General features: G+C 36.2%; 1 protein-coding gene across 1 annotated transcript in view; it reads right to left on the bottom strand.

The window, feature by feature from the left end:
* The window catches only part of LOC134648971 (transmembrane protein 132E), a 135,099-nt gene that overhangs the window by 55,677 nt on the left and 60,539 nt on the right, over nt 1-18,883 (bottom strand). The gene's annotated exons all lie outside the window — the stretch shown is intronic.

Genomic DNA, 18,883 nt, shown 5'->3' with positions numbered 1-18,883 from the left:
ATTCTGCCCGCAGTGAGATGTCGCTTCTTTCTCACTTTGTTTACAAACATTCCGATATTTATAAGTTAGGAGTATATTTTTGGCTTAACGTAAAAACTACTACTTACTTGATTCTTTATACATGAGTCTTTTTCCATCTTTTACTACCTAACTTTGCGGCAAACAGAACTATTAAATTTTAACTTAAAACTAAAATACGTAGTACCTATTTTGGTATCGATTTTCTTACAACAAGTTTGACTACAACAAGTGTGAAAGGTAACTATTTAAATACACAGAATAAACATTTTCACGATTGTAAAATATACGCAGTAGGCATGAAATAGGAAGTAAGTAAGTTTATAAAGTATGGAAAGTCGTGAGTGGGTTCTTGTTGTGTATGACGGATGGGTCGTCACGTCACGTGTCAGGCACGGCCTCGTTTGGCGAAGAGGGATTTATGTCACGTTTGTACCTAATGTTTATAAGAAATGGAAAGATCCTTTTGATTTCCTTGAATGAGATGAAATATACGTGGAAATAAACTTAGAGTTTGAAAACATGTTTGAACTGCCTAGAATCACATTTTTATTGCTATTTTATTTATTACGAATACAAAATATGGATAAACTTTAAGAGGTACCGGCTTCGCTTCTCCAACTACTACATATTTTACAATTGTTCCACGAATTTACACTTTTCGTTATTTGCTTTGTAGTTATGTAATTTTGCACGATTGTTTAGTTCAATGACATGACTTCATATAAATATTTATAAACAAAATGACAAAATATGTAATTCGACTATCTTCTCCAAGTATTATGATATCGATTTGATACTTCTCGGTAGATTAGGTACGGGGTTACCTCCCTCAGTCACAAAATTGTGACACAAGACGTAAAGTTCGCAGCGCCTTGATATTACAATGGAGACAGAAGGGTTCGCTGTATTAAAAAAGAAAAGAGATAGGAGTAGGTAAATCTAGTGAAAATATCGCGTGAATAATGCTACATTGCTAAGTATTAGGCACATGCTCAGTTTATTAGTAAATACGTTGCGTCTAGACTATTCTAGACCGTCGCGACATAGACGTACGTTCTGCTCGATTAGGAAAGCGTTTTCTCATTCGACTTTTTTGGATTAAATTGCTCGATTTCTTGAGTTCTGATACCTTTAAACACATTTTTGAAGATAACAATTTAAACTTAACGTTATTCAACTTAGTGACTATGAGTTAAGGCATGTCGCAGCATCATCGTTGTTCAACAACGATAAATTATATGTATTGTAGATATCCTTTCACTATATTACCGATATTCAGCAGTTACACTACCTATACCTAGATGCATTTGTTTCAAACATCGAAATCTGTAATTTTTACAAATAGCGAGTGCAATTCTGCTCGATATGCATTTTCTTTAACGTTACGGCAATACAACTGTAATGGCCAACGTGCATTGCACAGAATTGTTCGAATTCGAGGAAAAGCATCTAGTAAATAAGTCTGCTATGTACAGACGCGGCTTTATTAAAATAAATGAATATTTAGGTACATATAGTTATGTACAACTGTGTAACCATTAGCATTTATCCTATATAGAGGCTTCATTACATTTAGGCACGTATGAAATGAAACGGAATAAGACTGTATACAGAAACCCTTCTTTATTTGTGATAAAATAATAAACCTACTCTTGTGTGCGTACCATCCATCATCATCATTGCACCTTGTCAATCAAAAAGGACGTACACGCTGTACAGACGGCATACGTATACCGCCCTCTCAGCTAGCACACGGTCGTACCCAACACCTGGGAAATGGGTACAGATAATAAAGAGCTTTAGCACGTGACGCGGTAGGAACAAAGAAAAATTCACAGCGCTTCCAACCCCATTCGAGATGATACGTCTGGCTGTTTGCAAAGAAACAACATGCCAATATGCGCCGAATGAAAATGCTTTTTCATTTGTGTTGTGGCACGGAGAAATGGAAATACGTGTACGAGTAAAGAGTAAACACCTTAATCGTTTTGTTTGAGGAAGAAATATATTTATGTATGTTCTGTTGTACCGGGTGAAGCCTGTAACATGAGCAAATATTTAAACGGATGACTGCTTAGACTGTTCCATTTATCCTTTTTATGGTTCCGAGGTTTTAAGTAGGGCTCCCGATATCCGTGCTACCCGCCAACCCGTGCGTCCGTGTTCTTAGCCCCGGCGGTGCTAAGCGTCCGAACTACCCGAACCCGTCGAAGTCCCCGTGTAGTCCGTTCCTCCGTGTAGTCCGTTCCCCCGTGTAGTCCGTTCCCCCGTGTAGTGCGTTCGGATCCGAATCTCGGCTCCGTTCGGGTATTGAATACACAGCGCCGACGGACTGAGTGGACCGACCCACGCGGGCCGGTTTGAGTTTTGAGTTGAAAGAAATAAGTACCTAGGTATCATTAATTCATTATAAAATGTTAAAAATTATGTTATATTGCGTACGAATAGGGGTTAGGTACTTAAATATATTTGAATCAATGTCGAGTTATATTTTTTGCATCGGTTATATTTATATTGATTATATTCAGCCCTTAGGCGTTATTTAATACAAAACTAGTACCTACAGTATTCTTGTATTGTAAGACCATAATTCGGCACACTACTGGTTTTATAAAAAAAATTAAACAGTTTATTTTAAGAAAACTAAGAAAAATATGTATTATGGCTTACAACTTAGAAAACTCATGTATAGATTTTTATTGTTACATATAGATTACCTTAGAGAATAATAAAGGTTTTTTTTTAAATTATGTTACAGCTTTAACGCCTATTATTTATGTACAGTGTTTTTTGTATTAGATTAATCATATGAGGTTTCCTCTCTAGGTTGTTTACTACCAAGTATATTATGCTCAGTATAATATGTTGCCAATAGCTCGACTACTACTATTTTAATCAGGATTAGGCAGACAGATGCAATTGGATATCGTCTTCATAATTATTAATTATTTTTATGGTATTTAGGTACCTAACTATCTGTACTAAATATTGATAGAGATAGGTACTTAAAATAAATAAAACGTCTTTGAAGTCGTGTTAAGTGAAAGAACTATTGAGTTATTCGTTATCTACATATTAGGGCAGCAGCCTTTTGTTTTGTAGTAAAGAAGTAAGTAGGATTAACGTCGCACGTGCAGATAAAGGGAATAATGGTTCCCCGTGGCAATTTTTACTAATAATATTAACACTGACACCCTGATTCCCTTTGACACTGGTATTTTACCAGGCATACCTTTTGTTTGGAAAGTTGAAGAATTAGCCGTGCTGCCCGTGCTGTTTTACAAACAAGGTAAGAGTGGTATTTATTCAGTTATTTTAGAGGGGGCAGCTTTAGAACTGACAAGTACTCATTAGAGTCATTAGTTTGAGTTTGCCACACCGCCGTCAACGTTTTTAATCTGAATTGCATTTATAGTTTTACCTAGTTGTTGATGTTCTGTTTTTTTTTTTCGTTTTGCTTGTTATTGTTCATTATAATAAACTGTGAAAAATGAAATATTTATTTCTTTCCACTCATGGAAAAATTTAGAGGAACGCAAAAAAAGTTTAATTACTAATTTTGAGATTAGGTCCATTAGCGGCATTAAGTCAGCCGGTTGTACCTACTCTTTTGTTAGGGCATGGCAAATAAAGAAGAAGAAGAAGACTGCTATCTTTTGCTGCATAATGCTCTATTTTCATGTAAAATATATTACCACCAACATACAAATCCACGCGAACGAAGTCGCTGGCAACAGCTAGTATTAAATATTTATCTTTCGTTCTTGAGACTAATTTTCGTTCTTCGTTCTTAAAAAGAACGCGTCCGATCGTCACTGTACGTCGAGAACGGGCCGGACCCGCGTGTAATTAATATCCGTGGATCCGGACACACGGGTAACACGGGTACACGGACTTTAATTACACGGACCCTAATTACCCGTTCCGAACGGGCCACAAATCCGGTTTCGTGTAGCACGAGAACGGAGCCCCGGCAACGGGTGCACGAAATCCGGACGCGACCGCGAGCCCTAGTTTTAAGTTAAGTACCATCTACAAGTTAGTAAAAAAAAATATAGCTTTTCACGAGGACTTTTTTAACCATAAACTAAAACAATGTACCTACCTACTCAATATAATGTATTAAATGTATGTATTTTATGTTTACTTGTACACCTTTTATTATGTGCATTGCTTTGGGTTTCTTGCCTGTCAAATAGAGAATTTATGTTTATTTTTTATTTATAAACTTTTTATACACATTAAATTAAATAAAAGATTTCATTTCATTTCATTAAGGTACTACTGTAACGAAGTTCCAATCTATGATTAAATTTTTTGTCAAATAGTATTTCCTTCGGTTATTTTTAACTAAAACGGAACTATTTATATATTGCTAAGTATCAAGTTGCACTGAGTGTACTGTTATGCGTTGAAGAAACATTAAATTTAAAGAAAAATTAAACATAAATTATTTATCATTTAATTCGATCTGCACGACATACTTAATCAAACAAAGCCAACGAGGAAAATACCATTATCTACAGGAAACCGGAAATAAAGTGACCGCAGTGCAAAAATGAAAATAAGAAAAGATTTAAAAAATAACGTTTCTGGTTCTGGTAACGGGGATCCGATTCTGTTTTAGAAATTTGATATGGTTTTATCTTATTTTGATACGACCATGGACGCTGATTGTTGCTGCCGAAATGGAATCAATTGTCGTCTCATAACGCATTTCGCTCGTATAGTTATTGGTAGGTGTAAGATGCCTGAGAAAATGAGATGAAAATCGTATCAAATTGTTGAAACAGGATCTAGGTGTAAATACACTCGAAACTGTCTTTAACTACGACATTATATTAAGTTGCTTGATCGAAGACGGCACGTTTGCAGATCAGTTAGCATTCCTATTGAATATTCAAGTTACTGTAAGTACTTCACAAATTCGAAACATTTATGTTGTTGCATATTCAGGTTGCACGTATTCATGAATACGTATCGGTAAAATTTCAGAGTCCGTCGCATGACGTCACGGCCCTTGGCAACATTGCCTGACAAATGGATAAATATTTACCCGTTAATGACCAACACATTACCCAATTCACTTTATTGCCGTGCTCGCTTCATCTGTCAAATTATAACCGTACAATCGCGAATATTTCATTGTGAAAATGAATTATTTTTCACTTGTTTGCCAGTGATATATTGTTTTGCAATGCTAATTAAATGAAAATGTGTCAGGACCAAATATCACTTTGAAAGCCACTTATATCAAAGGCAGAATAATATGTGTGTAGGTATAATATGTACTTATTCGTGGTGATGTTTTAGCAGAATTATAGAGAATATCTGGTAAAATAATGTTGTTATCTTCATATTTAATTTAACCTTTTAACCGCCATAAAATACGTCATCGAGCGTGCTCGTGTCGCCGGGGGTACGAAGTTACATGAAGTTTTGTCTTATTTATCAGACAGCGGCGAAATGAGCCCGATTTTGTATGTCTTATATATCAGTCTACGGCGGTTAAAAGGTTAAAGGTCTATAAAAAAATAAAAAGCATAATTTAGCGAAATTGTTTGGACATTCAATTAATTATATTATGTAAGAGTAATATTCTGTAGCTATGTTAAGTTTGATCTGTAATTTAGTTACGTACACGGAAAATCCTACTCCTATCCTGTTACGAATAAAATAAACATCTCTTAGCCAACATTTGATGATTTCAACGCGCTGTAAACAAAATTTCTAAATTCCTAAAGAATAAAATAAAATACATAATATTGATCTAGACTACAGTGTCGTAGGTATAAACCGAGTGGAAACCTACATAGTACGTAGAGATATAGGTATGACGTCTTTATTTGTGACTATAAAACGCTCATAAACCGAGTGGTGCAGTAATTCAGGTTGTAAATAAGTGGGAGTCAGAGAGTCTAGCCGTTTGCGTAGGGGTTGGCTTTTCTGGGGCAAGAGTAGATAAAGTTCTCAGAATTTCGTTTTGTACAGACTGATTAGATATCAAAAGCTTTAGCTAAGTAACTGTAAGAATAATCTTATATTAAATATAGAATGTGAATGTGGAACTTATTTACGAAGTATCATTTGACATTTACCACTAGCTTTTCGGTGAAGGAAAACATCGTGAGAAAACCTGCATACATCTGCGAAGAAATTCAAAGGTGTATGTGAAGTCCCCAATCCGCATTGGGCTAGCGTGGGGACTATAGCCCAAGCCCTCTCGCGCATGAGAGGCCTGTGCGAGACGTATTATATAGGCTCAAATTATTATTACATATTATTTAGTCACAATAAATGTACCTATCTAAGCTTATTTTGTGTGATTATATGTATATATCAAAAGGAATATTGAATAAGGAACAATAATACATTCATTTTTTTTGCAGAGTTGCTAGAAAAAAATTGAGCATCACCAACTTATTTCGTAGCTTTAAACCTTATTCATTGTCGACCCTACACCTGTGCCCTACACTCACGCCGTAAAAGAACTTAAAGGGACGATTCGAAACAGAGATAGCAATTTGCGAAACTTCCAGCTACAACAGTTCCGAAGATTTACGCTAAGCCTCAGGCGGCACCGATGCTTTATTAGATTATATTGCTTTTCAAATTAAATTCCGCCCGACTTTAAGTCAGCAAAAAGTTACAGGAATTGAAATTAATAGGTACTTTGTTTATGCTATAAAATTTGAGCATTTTATTATATAGGTACCTACCTACCATTATTACCGAACCACTGACCCTCTTATTAATAAAACTTTAGGAGCCTCATTAGTTAATTTATGTTTCATCCCTTTCTTATAAATACAATGAGTCAAAATTACAGATTTAGATGCTTGTGGTGCGTTTCAGAATATGCCGTTTAACAAAGATAACCTGATTAATTAAAATCTTAGTGCTAAGGTTGTTACGTATACTAGTACCTAAATAACACTCGGCACATTATTTTATTAGCCTTAAAACAGACAACATTTTATTAAATAACCTGAAAGTGCAGTAATTATTGGAAACAGTCGCCAAATTGTGGCAGAGAAATAGCGTTAAAATTATAACTGACAGGTATCATAAAAATTCATGATTGTGGTTAAAAGACAGTAAACTTAAACCAATTATTTAGAGTATAATTTGTTTCTGTAGATTTCATCATAAAATAACGATATTAAAGCCACAAAAGTTTGTGTAAAACGACAATAGACTGAGAAAATTGAGGTAAAAGAACGCCGCATAAAAAATAATGATCCACCCTCTGCTCGCCAGAGAAGGGTGAATACCGAATAAATTGTGTGCCTCTTTCAATTTTACACAACGAAGCCACAATAACACTGCCTCATACATAGGTAGGTACTTGAGTTAGTAATTTTTACTGAGATTTTATGTACACATGTGCTAATTTGCTTTTCTTTCTGATACTACTTAGATAGGTTTGCCGACATGAAATTAGATATGGGAATATTAGATAAATCTGGAATTATACATACATATGTATAATTACTTTTACTATTTTCCTAACTGTGAAAAACCAATTCTAAGGTGCTATATTCCGGCAGATATACATATAAAGCTTCTAATCCTCTTATCCATAATCACGCTGCAAACCTCAATTAGCAATAATCGTTTGTCCTTACTTTGACTTATATATTTGTAAGAAAGGGATAACACATAATTCAACTAAATCAGGCCCGTATTATTTTATGAATACGGGGGTTAATCTTTAAATTTTGAGAGAAGATATACTTTTTTTGACGCGCAACTAATAGTTGTCTCTGAGAACTCCTAACCCTGACTAAGTCACACCTCGTTTGCTATTTAACTTAACTTTAACTTTGAAAAATATGTAACTATATTTTTTACAGTCGTAGTCTCAAGACTAATGCTTCTATTGATTGAAGTAAGAATATTCCATTTCTTACAATTTATCAAACCCAAATGATAGATGAAAGCAATGTTTTATAAAACTACTTCGTCACGCAACCTAAAAGCGTGCCGTGGCATTTACGTGTATTAGTTCAAAGCCTTAGATGTAGATTTAAGCTTTGATTATGAAAACAAAAAGCCAACCATTAATTAGTCGAAATAGGAACAATAAAGGTGACAGTCCATTTCCAACGACAGCTGTACTATTGTTCATTTTACTATGGAAATTGGCAGTAGCACCGACGCGTTCAGTACCAGTAGTGCAGCTGCGGTCAGAAATGGAATATTACCCTTAACATTAAATTAGACAAAATGTTGAAATATTTACAACCATACATAATGACAAGGCGCAATGCGGTTCCATGATAGTAGACATGTATATCCACTACTCTGTTTGTTTAGTGTACATTCCAAATGCATATCATTTAGTTAAGTTTGTTCATTTAAAACCCGGGCATGCGTTGAGCGGTACAAAGTTGAGTCAAGTCTCATTACGGGCCATCAATAACCCGGCATCGGCTGTAAGCTCCGGCGACGGGTAAGCCTCATGTTTGCGGCTTCACTTTACGGCCAGATCCTTGTATCGCGTTTTACCGCTGAAACGTTGTAATATCCCTCTTTAGGGTTCCATGCCCGGGGGTACCAACGGTACTAGTACTATTTAACCTTTTGGACGCCAATGACCGATATATACGCACCGCAGGTCCAACGCCAAAGACGTATTAATCGGTCATAGACCACAGAGCAACATAAACCTACGTGCATATGCATAAAGTTTAATTTCAGTTTTGACACTTCGATGACGTGGCGTCTGAGTGACAGCTTTTGTGTTTGACACGGCGTCGAAAAGGTTAAAGCCTTCGTTGTTCGCCTTCTGTTGGCGGGCTGTACTGAAGAAACGTAGGTATTATGTACCTAAGGTAAAGACTATTGAAAACGGGGCATTTACTATGTATTTGGTGAGTTCCTAATATTTTGGCATAGGTGCATGCCATCTTCACGGATTTGTATATAGGTGGAGTAAGTTTAATAAAGATTGTGTCGTAAATAACAATAAAATAAACTTCAAAACAAATAAAATATTGTTCGCATTTGAACACATTTCTTAATGTTATGTAAGTAGGTATAGGTACCTACTTGTTACGTGTAAATAAGTGTTTTACTACTACATACTACTAAATAAGGAAGAAGGGATTACATTTTTTTTGGCAATTTTTATGTCTATAATAAGTATGTATGTAGTTAACTTATAAAGAGGATAATCAATTATTAAAAAAAAACCTAATATCAAATATCAAACTTGGTGTACTACATTTAAAACGAAATATTAGGTAAGTAGGTGGATCAGCCTGAGTTAGCCCTAAGCTAAGAAAAAAATTAAATGTAAATAGGTTCTGATCCTATTATACAGAGCAGAACCAAACAGAACACAACCCTCCATGCAATAAGTTCAACTCTCACTTGGCCGCGATGTTTAAAAAAATCTATGGATAGAATGGGGTGGCAGTACTGGCAGTGCCATCGTTATCTACCGAGCTTCTTTTGAGTCATTTTGTGATAAATTACTGTGCTGTACGAGGAATATGGATATTGTACATATTGGAGAGGATCCTTTCTTTAGAACTGAAAGCGCTTTTTGGGTCGACTAAGGGTAACATTCCATTTCTGACCGCAGCTGCACTACTGGTACTGAACGCGCCGCTGTTACTGTCAATTTCCATAGTAAAATTGACAGTAGTGCAGCTGCGGTTGGAAATGGACTGTCACCTTAAGGGTAGCATTCCATTTCTGACCGCAGCTGCACTACTGGTACTGAACGCGCCGCTGTTACTGTCAATTTCTATAGTAAAATGAACAGTAGTGCAGCTGCGGTTGGAAATGGACTGTCACCTTTAAAATACATGTTTACTAGCGACCCGCCCCGGCTTCGCACGGGTTAACAAATTATACACCTATGGGTGAAATCACATCTGTCAGCAACGAGCCGCATTTTATATATGAGAAATCGCTCGTTAGTATGAAGATGCGTATCTTCATACTAACGAGCAATTTCTTATATATAAAATGTGGCTCGATGCTGACAGATGTGATTCCACCCTATACCTTCCTCAAGAATGCTATTGATAGATGAAAACAGATGAAACCCCGCTCAGTAGTTATTGAGTTTATCGCGATTATACAAACGGACAGACGCGGCGGAGAACTTTGTTTCATAAGGTGGAGTTATTTGTAGCCGTATATATTACCTATTTAATACATACATACCCACGAAAGATTACGCAATAATGCTAAAATATTTTGTGGTAAAAAGCTAGGTTTTGATAGAAATTCAATGGAATTAGGTATCGACAATAAAACCTCACGATCACTACAAGGGATTAATGTAGTATTCATGCATCCATAGTCAATAATACAAGATACAACTACCTATGTATTACCACTACTCAAAAATTATTAGATTACTCGGAGCTTTTCAATCCGGTCCATTTACTTTGTAAAGCAATCGATTATTACCAAAGCAATCTGAACAATTCTTTTCCACGTCCCTTCTATCAAGAGATACTGTAACAATAGAAGATTATTTCTAAAAATAGAGTCCCAAGGAAAACAGAATGTACTCAGCAATAACAAAACATTTTTGGAGCCAAATTCGTTGATGGTTTGGCTCATTAATCAACCTGAATTGCTGCCCAATATCGGCACTTTAAGGGGATTCGCTGAAAACTAACCCTACTCTGAGCCCCATTCGGATTTTGAACTAGACATCTATTAGATGTCTATTAGACATCATCAAGATACGATAACGATATTTTTAGGATCTAGCCTGTCAAATTTGACATTTCCGCGATTCTCTAGATACTCTTGAATGATTTCCACAAGATATTATTACGATATTTTAACGTAAAAGTGACATTTGTTGCCCGAATAGAGCTGCAAAAGAGAACTAGTTGAAATCTAAACTACAACGTATCTAGTACATATCGTATCGTTCTCTAGTCTAGAACGGATCTTGTTTTCCGAATACCGCGGTCTTCGTTTTTTTACCCGTTTTTATTTCGACGTTCTTACTAACGTAACATACACATTTAGAACTTTACCTATTATGTATATTAGCTGCTTGCGACATATTTTCCTTTACGTAACTAATTTACAATACTTATATCAAAATTAAGTTTTTCTACTCCAGCACTTAAATGTGTCAATTAAATGACTGACAGTGATATCTAAAGCAATGTCATTTGAATGATTTGTCTATAGGCTCATAAGATGACTGCTAGCAGTCATCTTATGAGTATAATACAACTGCTTTATTTTTTTTAAAGATACAAGTTCCGATCATCTTGATTTAAAGAGGTATGTTTTCATTTACAATAATTTTTAAATAATAACTCAATTTTTTTTTTTGCTGCAGCTGTCATAGAAAAAGTAATGTATGCAACAGCTCATAATTGGTTCTTAAAATTCTCGGGTCTTTTTTTACAAAACTCGACTACGTCTCGTTTTGTAACTTCGACCCTTGAATTTTAAGAACCCTTATTATATCACTGTTGCATAAACGACTATTTTATTCATGTAGGAATTGGATTACTTTTTCTTATTTTAATTCATTGCGGCTACGGTCTTTATCTGTAAAGTCAAATGTAATTGACAGAATTTGCCAACAAGTTTCCTTTGAAGTTTATAATGACTACACATCGTTAACCTCATAGTATTTAGGTAGCACTCAGGGACGTGACAATATTTTTTAATTAAAATTGAATACAAATGAATATAATTATTATATGTATACTTACATTAAAAGTATTATATACTTACGCAAAAGTTACTTTCAGTCGTAATGCAACATTTAAAAGATTTTTTTTATTACGAGTACTTAACTCACGTAATAGGACTCACTGTCTATAATAATCTGCCACAAAACATTTTTGAAGCACCAAGATTACTTATACCACAAAATGAAGTCTGAACAATGTTGTTAAAAATGTATACAAAAATATAAATAATTCATAACAAAGTAAATGAGTTGTCTCTGTGGCCGAACGCATTTATTTATAAGTACTATTATTTTCTTCTCTTCAAAGACTTTTTAAATGTTTATACTGTCGGTGAATAATCGTGATAAAAATATTACAGCTTCAAAGGCGTAGCGTTTATTTTATGTAGGTACGAGTACTAGTATAAGTAGTGCGAATTAGAAAAGATGCCAGTATCGCAACACACATAGACACGTTTCAAAACAGACAAGTCATTCGAATTACCAAAATAAGATCAAAGCATCGGTAGCATTTACACTTCAAACGTAAACGTAGGTAATTAATTGGACCACAAAGGGTTTGGGATGAGGCCTATAAACGTATGCGAAAAGTTTTATGGCGCAATAAAATCCAACTCACCAATGATTTATTTTGTAGTCACAGACCGACTACAATATGTTTCCATTTAAATCTGTATATTTATGTAAGCCGTTTGTCTATAGCTATTTCAAAATGATTACTAACTTGACCTAACAAATGTTTGTATTAATAAATAACGTCTGTCTACATACAAACATCTAAAAATCTAAACCGAAGTGGCTGTACCTTTTTGAAACTAATGCAATGCTTCTTTCACGACCGATTACATCAATCAAGCATTTTTATTTTCGGAGAAAATTTATGCTACCTTTTCCTAGATATAATAACATCAATTTGTAACAAAAACCCTTTTCTGTAATTTGGGGCTCAATTTGCTATCACAAACTTCCCCTTTTATTCTGGCAATATCACTGGCCGCAGTCATTACGAGGAAATTATACCGCAACATGCCGAAGAACAATATCCCTAACGAGTCGAATATTGTCTCTGTTCAAAGCTATACAATTTTCTTGAAGCTTTGTGAAGATAGAGGGTGGGTCACGTTCTTGTGGCCACCGATTGTGGCTTGTGGTTACCAGGTGTTAGGATTTATAGTACGTAAAATTTCAGTTAGCAAACGTGCATAATTGCCCCAGCCCTAGTAGCACGGTCGCATTTTTATCGGTTGTCACCATGCCTGTCACGTTCTAACAAGTATATAAGTGCGAAAGTGACGCTTAGTGATAGTCGATAAAAATGGAACCGTCCTGAGCCCGCTGAAGGTTTGCCTGTACCAAAATTGTAAGCTAAATTTTTTAAGACCCCAGGTCGTTAGGACAGAAGCCGAGAATCTGGTTATATTTTAGATACGTTCAGCACTTAAAAAAAAAAACAAATGATATATTTTAAGATATTGTTAAAAGTAGGCTTCATATTTTGTCAATACGAACTCTAAACAAATATTGACAAGGCCCTCTTTTCCCTAAGCTCGTCTGTGTCTGTAATTTTGGTTAGAATAGCCGAAATGATAATCGTTTTTCGACTAACGCTAATCTAAACGTAAAAATGTATCAGACAATTGCAAACGAATAGTCACGTGATGATTTCCATAAAATACGACTGGCGTTCCCTAGAAATGATTGTCACTTGGGTAGAAATATTGGAAATAGGTTTCTAGTCACCCTACACGGACGGGACGTGCTCGTTAAATAGGTGATGCTGGCCTTGGCCCACTATGACTACTGTCTATTGGAGTGCACAGAATTATTATGCCCTAGGCAAACGTAATATGGTAGCGCTAGTATTGATTGCACTTCGTATTCAAGTATTTCAAACAGCAATATAAAGACCTGTATGTAATACATCGCACAACGTGAAGCTCTATATCTTATTTATTTATTTATTTTAAAATAATAATAATAATTCAGCCTTTATACGTCCCACTGCTGGGCACAGGCCTCCTCTCATGCGCGACAGGGCTTGGGCTATAGTCCCCACGCTAGCCCAATGCGGATTGGGGACTTCACATACAACTTAGAATTTCTTCGCAGATGTATGCAGGTTTCCTCACGAATCGTGAGGAAACCTGCATACATCTGCGTGAGTCACGATGTTTTCCTTCACCGAAAAGCTAGTGGTAAATATCAAATGATATTTCGTACATAAGTTCCGAAAAACTCATTGGTACGAGCCAGGATTTGAACCCGCGACCTCCGGATTGAAAGTCGGGCGTCATATCCACTCGGCCACCACCGCATTATTATTATTATTTTATTATTATTTGTTTTATTTATTTTTATTGATAAACATGTTTACATGACTTTACAGCTAAACCAATGCGTCACGAAACTTAGACTAACCTTAAACGAGCAATTCTTGTTTACGCTACGCTAGGGTCAAAGGCGCCTAGAATATAGCATACATAGGGTTTGCACGACGGTCCCATAATGTATGGGAAGATCCGCGGATCCGGATCCAGATCCGGATAATTTCATACACTCCGGATCCGGATTGCAAACCCTAAGCATACATCCAGAGAATTTGGGATGGGTACCGCCTTGGCCTTGACTATAGCTATCTCTGGGAAAACGCGCATTTTTGGGTTTTTGTATGTTTTCCGAGCAAAGCTCGATCTCCCAGATATCTCCCAGTACAATAATGTAATGCTATTAGAAAAATCGCGATCATAAGCGAAAAGCACGTCACATATTCAATAATCACGCGACCAAACTCAATAACTAGGGTGCTGGGGGTCGGAGGCTATTGCCTTTATTAGGGAAGTGGGACGTCGTATTAGGGAGAGGGGGGCTGATGCCCGCGCGGGTTCATACCTGGTGCAAAGGTTGTCCATCGCCATTCAACGTGGTAACGCTGCTAATAGTGTGATGGGTACCTTTGCGCCGGGGACAACTCGCGGGGGACTTTTTGACTAGGCTTAAGCTAGTCTTAAGTTGTTACTGGTTTTAGGGTTCCGTAGCCAAATGGCAAAAAACGGAACCCTTATAGATTCGTCATGTCTGTCTGTCTGTCTGTCTGTCTGTCTGTCTGTCTGTCTGTCTGTCTGTCTGTCTGTCTGTCTGTCTGTCCGTCTGTCTGTCCGTCCGTATGTCACAGCCACTTTTCTCCGAAACTATAAGAACTATACTGTTGAAACTTGGTAAGTAGATGTATTCTGTGAACCGCATTAAGATTTTCACAGTAAAATAGACAAAAAACAATAAATTTTTGGAGTTCCCCATACTTCGAACTGAAACTCAAAAAATTTTTTTTTTTCATCAAACCCATACGTGTGGGGTATCTATGGATAGGTCTTCAAAAATGATATTGAGGTTTCTAATATCATTTTTTTCTAAACTGAATAGTTTGCGCGAGAGACACTTCCAAAGTGGTAAAATGTGTGTCCCCCCCTGTAACTTCTAAAATAAGAGAATGATAAAACTAAAAAAAATATATGATGTACATTACCATGTAAACTTCCACCGAAAATTGGTTTGAACGAGATCTAGTAAGTAGTTTTTTTTTATACGTCATAAATCGCCTAAATACGGAACCCTTCATGGGCGAGTCCGACTCGCACTTGGCCGCTTTTTTTTGTATTTGTATTTTGACTTTTATTGAATAAATTTTGACTTTTAATAACTAGGTATCTTTAATAAAATCAAACATATTATTAGATAACTACAATGAAATTTCTTAAACGCCTACAATGATGTCGTTGTCAGAGTACCTACTCATCATGGGTCCATGTACGCCCACTCCGAAGGTACTTCACTGAAGGGCTCTTCCGAGGAAAGCCTCGACGTGCAATATGTTGCTTAAAGGTGATTTATATACGCTTTCACTTCAGTCAAATTTCTATGAGGCACCTCAATGTAGTAATGTATTTACTATTTATTCTATTACCGGAATTATCAATTTCATTGCGTATTATATAACATTTCTACTGAACTTACGTAGGTATATAAAGCATGTAGGTAGGTATTGAGATAAATCATGCACATAACGTCGATACAGAGCCGTTTCCCCGAATGGATTAAGGACAATTAGGACGAGGAAGCATTTCATGGTTTATTACACAACAGTCCTAAGTAATCGCCGTCTGCGAGACAGATCGCCTTCGCACGTTCCTGCCCGTGAATCTATATTGCTTAGCCGACTAGTCGAAACTTTCGGTAAACCAGAGTGTGTGAGTGAGCTTTGAGATCACAACTATGCATTGTTAAAAAGCGATTTTATACTGGCGGCCTATTATCCTAGGTGACTATCGCGATCGCTTCGCCATCGAATCACTTTGTATCTCTATATCACTCTTCCATATTAGTGTGCCAGTGACATTTGCGTTTCTTTCGCTACGTAGCGTTAGCGATTGGCATGTTGTCTACGGGGCCTGATGGTCCGCTAGCTCGTCTTTTTATCTAAGCGGTTTGAATAACACCATCAATTACTTCCATCGCTCGTAATCTCACCAAAATACGTGGGAACCTCAAACTTATAACAACTATGCGTAATTGCAGATCTGTGTTAATACTGGTTGTGCATGCATGGCGATAGGAATCTCAGTAACAGCTCTGCAAATCCCTCGGTAACGCGGGGCCGGACGTCACTGAGGTGTCTTAGACGGGTGCGTGGGACTACGAGATTGTAGCTTTATTTCGCCTAAATATATCACTGTCATTGTTGTTTTGGTCATGTGGTGCTGCATGGACGTTATGATTCAAATGTATTACGTCGTTAATGTAGTAGTAACCATAAATTATAATTATGTAATGTATGGAGAAGAGAATGCGTCCTGAAAGTCGAAAAAATATCTACAATAGAACAAAAATTAGATTTAGACTCTAAGTCAAGAAATCGGAAGTATTTTTTATACCGCTTCGTGTTAGTATGCTGGTTAATGAAAATCGAAAATAAACAAAACGAAAAGTTGCATTTTGTTTGCTGAACCCTGCGTATTATCCTCAAAAATAGTGATTTACTGAAAGTAAATTAATACGTACTTACATAAATATTTTTCACCTCAGCAGCTCGAACAAGGGTACTTTGATTCTTAAAAACAGTGAGCAAAATGCGATTTTGCTCACTGAGTGAGACAAAATGACATTCAAGTGACCTTTATAGTCAAATGTCATTTCAACATGCGGGGTCTAATAAAAGTTCGAAATACTTGGGTTCTATTATCTCTGTCCCTTTCACACTGTTAGCAAAAAGAAACAGACAAAAAAAAGTTAAAACGACATTCAACAGTATATTCACGGTTTATAATAGACCCCCGAAAAACTTCAGACCGCATCGTTCCAAACCACGTACGAGTATGAATTCTTAATAATTAATAAATAAAAATAAAGTTTAAGATTTCATAAAAACTGATAAAATACTATATTTAAGGTATTTTATTGTACAATTAAAATAACGAACTCAAAAAATACACAGATCATCACTCAAAATTAATTATTTTACTTTTAAGAATTTTTACCATAGTTGACAAATAGTACGTATCCGCAATTCGGACCGTATCTTACAAAGATTTTTTTTGTTGTTAAAGTTGGCGATTGAAGTGTCAGTTAATGTTTGTTATTTCTATATTATTTTACTGGAATTTATTATTACGTTTTGTTTTTGTGTTCCATTGCGGTAATTAAACTTAATTGTTTGTATATCTTAAGAAAACATGAGTGCAGGTATTATGCATCATTAAGTGATGAAGAAGGATTACATTTTTCAAGTTGTCTAATAGGTATGTTCTCACTGCGCTGAGGTGAAAAATGTTGTGTACTACACGAGATCAAAGTTATTTACATCTCGTGCGCTTTTGAGTCCCTTACTACTACGCTCAAGATTCTAAATTCTTTCGCTTGCACGGGACTCAAAATAAGCACTCGAAGAAATATCAAACTTTGATCACTTGTTGTACAAATAACTATTTGTAACTTTTCTGAAAAAACGTGAATATTTTTTATAATATTTCAGAAATCGTTTTTCCTCGCACGATGTTCCTCAAAATGTGCAGTTCGTAAGTGGAAGCTCAATCCTATGGTACTTCGCTCAAGGACATCATCTAACGGAACGCATTTATCGGCTACTTGATGACATTTCCTACCGTCCACCCGTCCCTATTTGGTTATGACAGGCTACATTTTTGTTTGATCAACACGTGTGAGAATTGTGAAAGTTTTATTTATCAGCACAACTAGTTTTACCGGTTATAGTAAACATTACTACATTTAATGCGTCGTCATTTACTATTTAAAGTTTAGATTAACATTGCAACTCATATTATTTAATCGTTTAGACGACAGGTGCGACATTTGTTGCCTGGCTGTTAATTCAAATTTGACTACGGTTATAGCAGTTACAAGACATTGGAATCGTAGGTTCCATTATTATGTAAAATTTATTACTACAAGTTATGTACATTACCGGCGATATTAATCTCACACATTATACACTCATTCGCTGTACGAGACTGAAAATTCTTATCTTCGTTCCGTTAAGCTACCGTAAAGTAAATACGCCGAACTTCCGTAAAATAATAAATAATAAATAAATAATAAATATTATAGGACTTTCTTACACAAATTGACTAAGCCCCACGGTAAGCTCAAGAAGGGTTGTGTTATGGGTACTCCGACAACGATATATATAATATACAAATACTTAAATACATAGAAAACAACCATGACAGGAACAGATCTGTGCTCATCACACAAATAAATGCCCTTACTGGGATTCGAACCCAGGACCGCGGCTTCACAGGCAGGGTCACTACCCACTAGGCCAGACCGGTCGTCGCCGAACTTCCGTAAAAACTAACCTGAAATATTGATGCCACGTCACGTATTCTCAGTTGCGCTTCTTTTCACCTGAAACCAACCCCAACCTTCTATGCCTACAAATCCAGATCCCCAAGGTATAATCACCTGCCTCTCAGCCTAGCTACGCTTCATTCAATGGAGTTAAAAGTGGATCGTTGCTGCAATTAGTCGGGTAGCGTCGCGGCCCCAGCATTGCCGCTCTAAACAATAACTTGTCACCCATCTAAATGCAAATACAGCCCGCGCCCCTTGATCTCCGTGATCTCATCCCTCATTTGTCGACTTGCGGAATAAGGATTT

Source organism: Cydia amplana, chromosome 6 (genome assembly GCF_948474715.1).
Source record: "Cydia amplana chromosome 6, ilCydAmpl1.1, whole genome shotgun sequence".
Classification (NCBI taxonomy): Eukaryota; Metazoa; Arthropoda; class Insecta; order Lepidoptera; family Tortricidae; genus Cydia; species Cydia amplana.
The sequence above is the reverse complement of the archived record's forward strand: the minus strand, read 5'-3'. Positions and strand labels throughout refer to the sequence as shown.